The sequence below is a fragment of the Phalaenopsis equestris genome, unplaced genomic scaffold (assembly GCF_001263595.1).
Source record: "Phalaenopsis equestris unplaced genomic scaffold, ASM126359v1 Scaffold000002, whole genome shotgun sequence".
Lineage (NCBI taxonomy): Eukaryota > Viridiplantae > Streptophyta > Magnoliopsida > Asparagales > Orchidaceae > Phalaenopsis > Phalaenopsis equestris.
The window spans coordinates 15,523,011-15,535,599 of record NW_018164444.1 but is presented as its reverse complement, the minus strand read 5'-3'; positions in this window follow the sequence as shown (position 1 = coordinate 15,535,599).

The following is a 12,589-nucleotide window of genomic DNA, read 5'->3' as shown; positions in this document are numbered from 1 at the left end:
AATAATTAAATAATAACCATATTTAACATATTTTTAGTCAAAACAAGCAACTCGATTTGAAAAATCGAATAAGCCTAATATCACACAATTCTAAGATCATTAATATATAGAAATATTGATTGAATGATTTATAATAAAAAAAATATCTCTAGGAAGTCCGATAAAGTGCTTCGGAATAAATGAAATGACTAAAATATTAGTCATACAAATTTACAAATAAACTATCATACATTTATCTAAAAGAGGCTTGAATTAACAAAGAGGGAGATTAAAAACACGATAAACTATAGCTACGACCGGTATTTTACTCAAACAATCATTGCCAGTAACTATTAATATATGATTGTCATCATCTAATCGTTGTCGACCATTTATTACTATTCATGCGTAATCATTCAAATTTTATCACCCGAATATCATTGTCTAATTATTTTTTCCTGATTGTAATCATCTAACTAATATTATACAATCTCCATAAACTATATTCAGTACACTTTAATACTTCTCTAATATCTTTAGTTACATTGAAAATAAATCAAGTTTTTGTTCTATATTTTATAATATCATATTTTTGCAATATAAGAAAAAAATAAAATTTTGTAATTCATATTAATATAATGATTTATTCCATCTATTATTACCGTCATATTTTTTTTACTTTCTAAATTTTTTAAATTTTTAATTTAAAAACCCTTTTTTTTTTTTTTTTTTTTTTTTTTGTTTTTGTATTTTATTCTCTTATCAATATTTGTAAGATCATCATGCAAGTCTAGCATCTAAAATTATCTTTTACCGTAATGATAAGAATAAAATTTTGGTATTTTAATGACATCAATTTGTTGAATTATATAAGTTATATCCATAATAATGGACTTTTGTTTCTAATACGAAGAAAGATTCAAGGGCTATCCATATAAGTTTTTGTGCATATGATGAAAACAAATCAAATTCAAATTCTTTCACTCCTATAAGAGAATGAAAAGTATAGGGATGGTGGTCGTAAATCATAAAATCAATAACACATTGCTAATCCATCTTAATATATGCATAAGAGGTTTAAGTTTCCTCCTCAAGTTTTTTTTTTTTTTTTTTGTTGCTAGTATAACTCATCATCTCTTTGTTGCTCAACTAACTCAACATCCTCAATTAATTTTTAAAAACTTGACTATATAAATACCTTTCATAACGTTATGCAAAGTGAGTTCTTACATTTTATTTAATGATTTATTATGAAGGATAAACAAAAGTTACTTTTCAATCTTTAAGGAGTTACATTTTTGTTGTGTCGTTGATAGTTATAAGTGTGTGATGACAACCAATTGAATAGAAAAAAGTTTCATAAAGCATTTGCACAATCAAGTGAGTTTTCACCTTGTGTAAAGTCCAAATATTAATAGCTCTAAGGCTTGAGGAGTGTTGCTAGCTTTTTTAAGTGAAACATGCATTTATCATTGAGAAAGCTAACAAATATCATCATTATTGTCAGCTCAACTTCAACCTTATAATGTGCTAGTAAATTTATTGTGGTAGAGTGATATACTAATGTCTTAGTGTTGTACGAAGATCTTGCATGCACAGGTAGAGTTTTGGCTCCCTCCTTAGAGTCCAGTCGAAACCCCAAAGCTTCTTCCTCTCCTAATTGAGATCTCCCCTCCCCCTCACTCATTTTCAAAAGCTTCAAACTTTGCATGCACAGGTAGAGTTTTGGCTCCCTCCTTAGACTCCAGTCGAAACCCCCAAGCTTCTTCCTCTCTTAATTGAGATCTCCCCTCTCCCTCACTCATTTTCAAAAGCTTCAAACCCGTCCCCTCTCTTGGCTAAAATTTGCATAGCTTCTTCCTCTCTTAGAAAAAATCTGCAAGTGAGCTCTCATCTTTCATCAACTTCCTAGCCAAAATCACTAAGGAAGATACTGCATCTTCTTACATAGTTCTTTCCATTTGTTTTGAACCACCCAAATGCCATGAAACATTAGTCCAATGTGATTTGATTAGCATGACTTAGGGAAAAGCATAGAGAATGGAATTTACATAAACATCATTCAATCTTACATATGAGCGTGCTTCCCGGCTGTGTGTTGAAAAGCCATATTTCGAATAAGTGTTATCTTAAAAAAAAAATTCATCTCCTCGTCCATATATCTTGATTGATAATTTCACTTTAAAATGAATCAATGCATTTAATCTTTTTTTCTAATAACAACATAATAGGTTGAATGATGAAATTCCTAAGAGAATTAGATGCTTGCATGAAATGTGATAGATTTTAAATGGGTTCACTTTTGATAAATTTAATTGAATATCTTACTACGTTAATTTTGTAACAAATTCAATCTATGTTCTAACTTATACATTCTGAAAAGAATCACATAAATGAACAGATTATGCATACACAAAATATATTTCAAGGATTGTCTGCATGAGAGCATTGTCAGTTCATATAGATATATATACATGCAAGCCTCATTAGTCTTTGTGAATTTTTGGTTGATATCTCCCTGATTTGGAGAATTTGCATGGTGAGTTAAACTGCTCTTACATGAAACATGCATATCTCCTAGATTCACATTGATTACTGGTGGAGTTTTTTTTTTGTGACTGCCATATATCTCGAAGGATTTTCTTTATTTGAATGATCAAATTCAATTCTATAGGTAGAATAACCAAAATTTTAAGAATAGAGTCCCTGGTCAAGATGTTAATGGCTTTTCATCGTTCTAAAAATGTTGTATCTGTCAACTATGACTAGACTCATAACTAGGAATCCTCCTTGTGTGTTGTAGTATGGAGGATTCATAGTTTTGAAGCTGTCTAAAATTCCTTCACATCCAATTCCTAAAAAATCCACAAATTTTTTGCACCCACAAAATTCAAGGAACGGTGTAGGGATTTCAATTACTTAAAATTTCACAAAATCATCGCTTGTATTTCCACACATTTTCAACATCTACAAAATTCAAGGAAATGTGCGGGGATTCTGATTTCTTAAAATTCCACAAATTCTCTTATTGTCTTTCCACAAATTTTTCATATCCATGAAATTCAAAGATCGGTGCAGGGATTCTGATTCCTTAAAATTCCACAAATTCTCTACATGTCTTTCCACAAATTTTCTGCACTCACGTAATTTTGAGGATCGATGCAAGGATTGCAATTACTCCCACAAGTTGTTGCATCCTATCCACAAGTTTTCTGCACTAACAAAATTTAATGGTCAGTGCAAAGATTATGATTCCCTAAAATTCCACAATTCCTTGCATTTTGGTGAGGACTAGGGTTGTAAAAGAGCCGAGCTTGAGCGAGCTCAGGCTTGGCTCGTGTTCGGCTCATTCGAAATAGCTCGTGTTCAAAAGCGGCTCGTGTTCGAGATCAGCTCGTGAACAGTGTTTTCGTGTTCGACACGATTTAAATATTTGTGTTCGTGTTCTGCTCGTGTTCGGCTTGAAATTGATTCGTTAAACTAAAATTGAGAAAAATAGAAGTAAAGTGTGGGATTCGAACCTGGAACAAATTTATACAAAAAAAAATATATTATTATATAAATAATATATGTAATATTTATATATATAAATAATTATATAATTTTTTTTTTATTTCGAGCTAAAACGACGAACACGAGCTAACAAAGAGCTGTTCGTGTTTGACTCGTTTAGCCGAACATGAGCGAACAAACTGTTGTTCGTGTTCGACTCGTTAGGCTTAACGAACGAGCCGAACACGAGCTGTTTAACGAGCCGAACACGAGTTGTTCACGAACAACAAGCCAAAATGACAGCCCTAGTGAGGACTAGTTTTCTTCTTAGCACTTAGGGTCTAACCTTAGGACTTTCCTATTGGCTATCCTAGGAGCCTAGTGATGGGACCCACCTCAATTTAGAAACTTAAACCACTTCGTTGCTTATCTTGGAGCCTCACATATGTGGTTTTTGACCTCTAGCACTCAGAAGATTGACACCAACATGAGGAAGCTAAAAAAGAATACATATAGGATTGTCAGGCCTTATGGCAACCCTGGGCGGCTTGGTCTTACACACACACACTTGGACTCACCATAAATTCTCACAAACCTCCAAAACCATTCAATCACCCAAATTGACATGTCTTTCACTTGATGCCCATAACTATTCCTTAACTCTCTTGAAAACTCATGTGAGTGGTCTCATGCCCTTAGCCTTTGGTTAGGATGGCTAGGACCAACATGTGGAGGCCTAAAGATGAGTTCTCATAAGGCTCACGAGACTTCAGGGAGCCTCATGTAACTTCAGGGAGGCTTTTCATGGCTTGCATAATCACATCATCCAATCTACTCAAAATTCCCCAAATCCACCAAAATTGGCCAAATTAGCAAAATACCACCAAATTCTCAAAAAAACACCTAAAGTTGCCAAAATCCCTAGTTTTGCTCAAAACTCTACCAAAACCAAACCTAGCCATCCAATTTTTCCAAATTACCCTAGATTCATTAAAATGACCAAAATGCCCTTAGAACCCTAAATTTTTCCAAAAAAAATTTTCCAAAATACTAAATTTTCACCAAAATAACTTTTAAACCTTTCTAAGTTACCCAAGTGCCCTAACTTCACCAAAACTAAAAACCATTGCCAAAAACCAAAAAAATTACCCAAATTTCCCCAATTTTAATCAAATTCATTTCAAATCCACTAAACTTTAGATTTAAGCCCAATTCCATCAAAACCCAAACCTAAATTCAAACTTAAGTTGAACCATCCCAAATTAACCATATGTTGATCTCACTTTTGGGTGAGGGTTTTGGGTCTTTCCTTTAGTGACCAGGATCTAGCCTTAGGACTTTCTTGATGAATATCTTAACATCTTAGAAATGATACCCACCTTCTTCTTAGACATTTCAACCAAATCTCTATTCTCTATGTTGGTTATATATGTGATCAATAATCTTTAATACAAAGATTAGAGTAATATAAGGGATCTCTGATGAGAATTCATATATGACATATGGACCATAGGAAAATTTTGCACTATTTTACACCTTTTGGACTTCAATACATTCTATCGTCATTTGTATCCACCATGATCATCATAAACATTGCATTTTCATATCACAATATTGCAATCATTACACCCATGAGGCTGACCAAAATTATTTGAACTCAGTTTTCCCTAAAATACCCCATTTAAATATTTTAATTCTTCAAAATTCCCCAAAACTGTCATTAAATCACAAAATTCACTTCAAACCATTTGATATTATCATTTAGACCATTTGAAACTCAGAAATTGCAAAAATATCCAATTTTCCCAAAAAAATTACCAAAATACCCCTGGATCCCCAAAATATCCAATTTCCCAAAATTTCATAGTCACCAAGAAGTCCTGAAAATCACACCAAATTATTTCTTATGTCTTCCTTAGAATTTTGACTATAATATTTTCATGCTTTCGGACAACTTTTTGGCTCCTCGACGCCAAAATAACGAATACTTATAAAATGTTTTGAGGATCATAAAGCCTTCCACATTGATCTAAAATGACCCCAAACACGGTTATTTGACTCCAAATTTCTTCCTGAACCACCTAGAGTCTTTAAGTCAACATTTTGACCACTTTGACCAAAGTTGGTCAAAATTACCAAAATGTCACTCATTGCCCAAAAATTCTCAAATTCTTCAAAATCAATTCAAACACCCCTAAAATCGATTCTTGACCATCCATTGGATCCAATTTGACAAAATTCACTCACTTTGACTAAAATCCCCAAATTGAGCTTCATGATCAATCAAATACCTCAATTTCAAATTCAACATGTCTAGATCCAACATGTCTCAAATTCAACATGTCTAGATCCAATTTCAAATGAATCCAAATCCATTTAATTGACTCAGGATCAATTTCCAAAACGATCGATCGCGAACCAAAAATTTGATAAAAATTAAATTTGACAAAAATTAAATTTGACGCTTTTTTAACATGTATGTCGATAAAAATCGTCTGAATGACTCTGGATGATGAAACGGACTGTACGGTTGTGTCCGGAACGTCAATTTCATTCAGAGAGAACATTTTTTGCACTGTGGTTTCACATGCATGCTTTAAATACACCTCAACCAAAAGTGAGGTCAACAATATATATATATAATTCCACGTTATAAAAATGAAATAAAAAAATAAAAAAATCCATCTCTCTCTCTCTCTCACCCAAGCATCTCTTCTTCCTCCTATAAAAAGGACCCCACCCCCTCTCCTCTACACAACAACAACAGCACCCCACACTACCTCCCCCAACTCTTTTTTGTTTCACGTTACACAAGAGCAGCTCCCAAACTCCTCCCTCGCCGGAAGCCGCCAATGTCGCCGGAAGATCTGAAGCCGAGCGAACTTTCCACAGAGCCTCACAAACTTTCTGCATCCTCAACAAAATTTGTAGCCCTTGACCTGAACAACCCAACCCACACCACCGCTGCCGCCGGAAAAGCCCTCTAAAGCTCATGAACACCTTTCAATTTTGCAGGAAAAACTCTTCTGAAACTCTCTCAAATTGTTATATTAGCCTTCTTAGGTCCTTAGGAAGCCAAATCAACTATTTCTCATCATTTTGGTGATTGCTAACGTCTCCTCCAAGCGAAGTCAAGTCAGCTCCGGCGAACTTCCAATCTGACGTAAAAACGACATCAAACCAGAGCTACAAGGAGTTTGATACGATCAAGGAAGTTTATTTATTCAAACCTAATTGAGGACAAACCTCTTAGTCTTAGGTATATGTTTTAAATTAAAATAATAATCCCGAACTATCCTCCCTTTCAAATAAAAAAATAGATCACAAAACACCCAAGTATCCATATGGATGTAATCTACTCTTCGAGCTGAACAAAACAAGCCAAAAAACACAAAATTTAGTTGAGAATCAGAGGAGAACGGACTATAGGAAGTTTTGGCTGTCGGTTCTCCTTCATGCATGCATCGCATGAGGGAGGAGGCGATACTGTAGCAAATTTCTTTTTTTTTTATTTTATTCAAGAAATTATAACTAAACTTCAAAGTTGCATAGTTTTTTGTAGAAAACTCAAAAAAAAAACTGAAAAAATAAACTGAAAAATGAGGAGAATTTTTCAAAACTAAAATCACAATTTTTCATTAAGGAAAAAAATTTAAATTAATTTTTTAAGTTATGGAGTATTTAAATCTTAAAAACTAAAGTATAAATGGGAAAAATATGAAATTTGACTGAGATATTAAATGGCTCGGAAACAATTTTCTCTTATTTTTTTCAAGTCATTTTGATTCCTCTATAAGGATATTTCTTTTGTCTTAAGTGAAATGGGTCATTTTAAATAATTAAGAGAAATAAGAAATGCGGAATTTCTAAATCCCCCTTGATTTTGTTCTTTGACTTTAAACAGATCTTGGAAACCTTAAAATCATATTTAAAACTATTTTAATCATCATAATTCACTAATTATGAGAGTATGTTTGAGTTAGGTTATGTTAGTCTGACCCGAGCTCAAGCTAAACCTAGTCTAATCAATTTAGGGTTCATGTTGGTCTTCTAACATTATAGGGACTGATCTGAATTCATCCCTTTAGGGTCAACCCGATTTAAACCCAATATTTGGTTAGCCAACTTCGGGGTTACATTAGTTAACCTTAAAACAATAGAACTAGTTAACCTAAACCTTAGGTTAATTAACCCTAAACCAATATGATTAGTTAACCTAAACCTTAGGTTAGTTAAACCTAAACCTTATGTTAATTAAAACTAAACTAATATGATTAGTTAATCTAAACCTTAGGTTAGTTAACCCTAAACCAATAAAATTAGTTAACATAAACCTTAGGTTAGTTAAACCTAAACCAATAGGATTAGTTAACCCTAAGCCAATATGATTAGTTAACTTAAACCTTATGTTAGTTTTCTTTAATCCAACTCTAATATTTAGGTAAAACAAACATAAATAATAGCTTAGTCTTAAGCTAAACCTACCCTAAACCTTAAGTTAGAACTTAACTCATAGGTTGAACATAGGAGAATGGTAAAACCTTAAGCCTAAGTTAAACCTAAACCCCTCAACTTGAACATCAATTAAGAAATAAAATAAAACACATTGGGACGGGTAAAATTCACATAAACACATTAAAACTTAAATTTAAACTAAATTGAACACAAAAAGGCTTTAAAGCATGGCTTTGAGGTTAAGTCAGCTTCAAAGTCGTCAACCTCACATAAATAATAACAAATGAATAGAAATAACTAAAATAAAACATTTAAAACAAAATAATAAGGTGTAAACAACCTAAAACATTTCAACCCTAAAATCAATAAAGTAACTCAAGGATTAATCAAATCATAATCACAAAGATCACATAACGCAACTTAAACCCCTTTTCGTTCTAGATCACGAAGATTTCTTGGACGATGCATTTTGTGGATGTTGACAAGAATCTTCTGGTCCTGGTGGGCAACCACCTTTCGGACTAAGTAAACTAGGGCATCCGACAACCTGAGACGACGGAGGCATAGACATCATGACTGGGTTACCACTAATTAAATAACTAAAATTTAATAAAAATTTGATTAAAAATTGATGAAATATTGTTTCTTTATTTGCTATATTTATTGTTTTATGTATCTCAATGTATGTTATTTTACTACTTTTATCAAACATAGAATGCATCTATTAAGGACAAATAATGAAGAAATAAAAGTTGTTTAGATTACGGAGAATCTAGAAATCATAACACTAGAAACACCATAACATTAGGGAATTGCTTAGCTTAAGTGAACTTAGCCTTGGATTAAGCTTGAACTATACCTCCATTACCCTTTAATTAATTCATTTTAAAATTATCAAAATAAATAAAACTTTTAATAATGAGACTGGAGGACATGAAGACTCTAAGACAGCTCGGTATGGAATTTGGAGCAGACTTTGTGGGTAGCTCGTTCAAGACCCTTTCTTTAGTTTAAATAACAATCATTGGGATTCCGAGGCTATCTTTTATGACATAAAATCTCCCTTTTTGTTAGGCTCCTGCATAGTCCTGATATGCAGTATGTCCTAACTTGTTTTAGGATTCTTAGGTAGTCACTTGACGTAAAACCTTCTATCTTTCTAGGCTTTTTTTGTAGACCATCATTACACAAATCTAAGCCCTAATTAATAAAACTGGTAAGAGTTAACTTAAATTAATATTATCTTAAATTGAGCCAAACATTAGGATAGTTTGCGGGATTACCAAGAACCTACCCTGGATCTTTAATCTCTCTTACTTTTCTTCCTTTAATTCTTAAAATAAAATCTTTCATATTTGAACAAATCCCTATTAAAAATTTCACAATCATGTTTGTTGAAAACTTTTTTTTTTGAATTCATGAAAATAAAAGATTCCTGATTTTTATCGAGACTTTTCTTAAGTGATCTATTCGCTTAAGATGTAATTAACTATAGGGGTTTGTCCTTACAGGGAACTTAAAAGAACCCAGACTTAAAATAAACCCTATTTGTAATACACCCGATTTGACTTCCATATCAAATGGGGGAATCTGTCGGTCATCATGCAAACTTGCAGATCAAGCAGAAGTGATTTATTTCTATAGTTTATTTAATTGAGTTTTTTATCAAGTAGTGTATTACCTTTCAGGGTGGTACATTACTCGTGATTAGCTCGATTATCCAAACTGTAGAAATCAATGAGATCAGTTTGACCCCACTTTCTTCAAATTAAAATACCTAATTTCTAAATATTATATTACACTAAATTAAACCGCATCCAGCCGTATGGTGACCGACACCCTAAATCCAATTTTGACCAAATTTGAACCCTCGTGACAAAATTTCAAATTCAAATCAATTCCACCAAATCTCAAACTCAAGTCTATCCATCATGAAAAGATTAAAAAATCCATCAAGCCATCAAACTAAAATCCAAAGCTCATGATCCAAGCCCAAAATCAATTCTACATGCCTTATTCCAAAAGGCCTAAGTTAGCCCTTTATGCTTAAACTTTAAAAGCCCAAGTTCAAAGTTGTACATGAAAAAAATTTCTCATCGTCCATTTATTAAAATCAAACGTAAGTTCTATGCTTCATGATTAAATTTTTCCAAAATTAGCCCCATGAAAAACCTTCTCAAAGAAACCAAAATTTCTAAAATCCTTTCTTATGTAAATTAGTCAAGTCAAAGACAAGCCATGAAGCCACATCCAAGGCACATGTAAGCCAAGAGAGCCATGTCATGTCACCCTACCCAAAGTGACAAACGGAGGAGCCTCTTTAATGATTCCCTTAAAAGTGACTAACCCTTCGAATGACTCACCCGAAACTCCTTTCTTATGTAAATTAGTCAAGTCAAAGACAAGTCATGAAGCCACATCCAAGGCACATGTAAGCCATGAGAGCCATGTCATGTCACCATACCCAAAGTGACAAACAGAGGAGCCTCTTTAATGATTCCCTTAAAAGTGATTAACCCTTCGAATGACTCACCCGAAATAATGATTAACCCTAATACACTTGGATGGGGACTTGACCGCTCTAGTCAAGTTGACCCCTCTTCAACCTAAGCCACCTTAGTGAGTGAACCCAACCCAAATTCATCACTTGACCCAAGTTTCCCCAAAATACACTTAACCCAATTCCACTTTAATTTAACACCTTTACACATGTCACATGGAAACCCACAATTGGCTTCACCAATCTCCAGCCATGGGCTCCCTGAGCAAAATGATGACCTTCCTCTGGTCGGTCGGCCACCTTGGTCGCCAGAATACCTAAACCTAAGGGAAGTCACAATGGTCAACACTCAAAATTAAGCCCATCCAAGGTAGCTTGCCTCAATTGATCAATAGCCTTCTCCTTCCCTCCACCTAAGCAGCCCTTTGCACCCACTAGTCTGACCAATTGAGCCCTCCTTCCTTCTCTATAAATGGGACACCTCCTATCAGCCAAGGGATGTTGTTGCAAAAACCTTAAGGAAACTCTGTTAAAATCACTCCAAACTTCCATTGCATCCTTTCTAATCTCATTCCAATTTCATACCCACTGCCTTCCGTTGACCTCATTTTTTGTTGAGGTCTAGTCTTTCTCCCTTAGAAGCCTAGGATCTGACCATAGGACTTTCTTGTTGACTATTCCTAGAAGACTAGTGATGGTACCCTCACCAATAGAAATTTCAAACTTTTCTTTGCTCATCTTGAAGTTTCACACATTAGTTATGACCTTTAGCACTTAGTATGTGGAACTGATATGGGAGAGCTCAAGAAGGGTTCCCCATAGGACTGTCTGACCTTAGAGTTTACCTTGGGTGATGTAGCTTGCTCAAGCACACACTTGTACTTCACACTTTCACTCACAACCTTGAACCTAGCCTACACATGTATGGTTTGGTTCTTTGGCCTCTTTGGAGACCCATGTGGGTGGTTCCCCAAATCCCAAGGGGAAGCTTCCTGTTCATAGAGTTAGACCAAGTTTGCACCACATGTTGGACGAGCTTGTACTCAGAACATTCACCAGATCAAACCAACACTTCTAGAAGGTTCACAAAACTCCACCAAAGCTTCTGCAAGCATCCAATTGATGCTACACCTCTTGGACTAAGATATGGACCATTTTCCCCTAAATTGAGCTTGGTTTAGGCTTTTGTGAAGAAAATCTTAATTCCATGTATGATCAGTTGTATTGATATGTTTTTCTCGGTTAGATGCACGCGTAGGAACAAACTGCACTTAATTTTGCGCTGAGAGAGTCGTCTAAAGCTACCAACACCATGTTTGGTGATCGACACAAGGCTTTGAGGGAGTCATCTAAAGCTGTGGTATAAAGGATCAGAGGCCTTCCCAAAATTTGGGCTACTAAAATAGAAGGCGTCGTTAAAGATTGTTTGATGCTTTCAAATGCGTGTTGGGATTTGTCATCCCACATGAATTTGGCATCCTTTCTAGTTAAGGCAGTGAGAGTTTGACACCTACCTGACAAGTTAGAAATGAAACATCTTATATATGCCAACTTGCCTAGGAAGGACAATAGTTGGGTCTAATTCCTTAGGCATATCTAAGAATGCTTCAATCTTAAGTGTGTCAATTTCAATCCCACAATGACGAACAATAAATCCTAATAATTTTCCCGAGGTGACACCAAAGATGCATTTTAAGGGATTCATTTTAAGATTAAATTATCACAATCGTTAGAAGAAGATTGTTAAATCATACACATGATTATCCTTTTGTCCGCTCTTAACGACTGAGTCATCCACATAAAACTCAATCTGGTTGTATATGAGTTTATCAAAGATCCTTTTCATAGCGTGCTGGTATGTTGCCCCAACATTCTTAAGTCTAAAGGGCATTACCTTATAGCAGTAAATTCGGATGGGTGTTCAAAAGGTTGTGTTTGGTTCATCTTCTTTAATGTTTGGTTCATCCATTTGATCGTAGCTTGATGATCCATCCATGAATGAGAAGTAGTAAACAGGGCAGTGCAAATATATAGGGAGATATGTTTTGATGGAGGTAACTTGGAGGTTTCTAGGGTGACAGGCAGAAACACTTACTTAGTTAAACCAAACTTCTTTATGCACTCGAAAGAGAGGGTAAATAAGAGGAATTATTCTATTTGTCA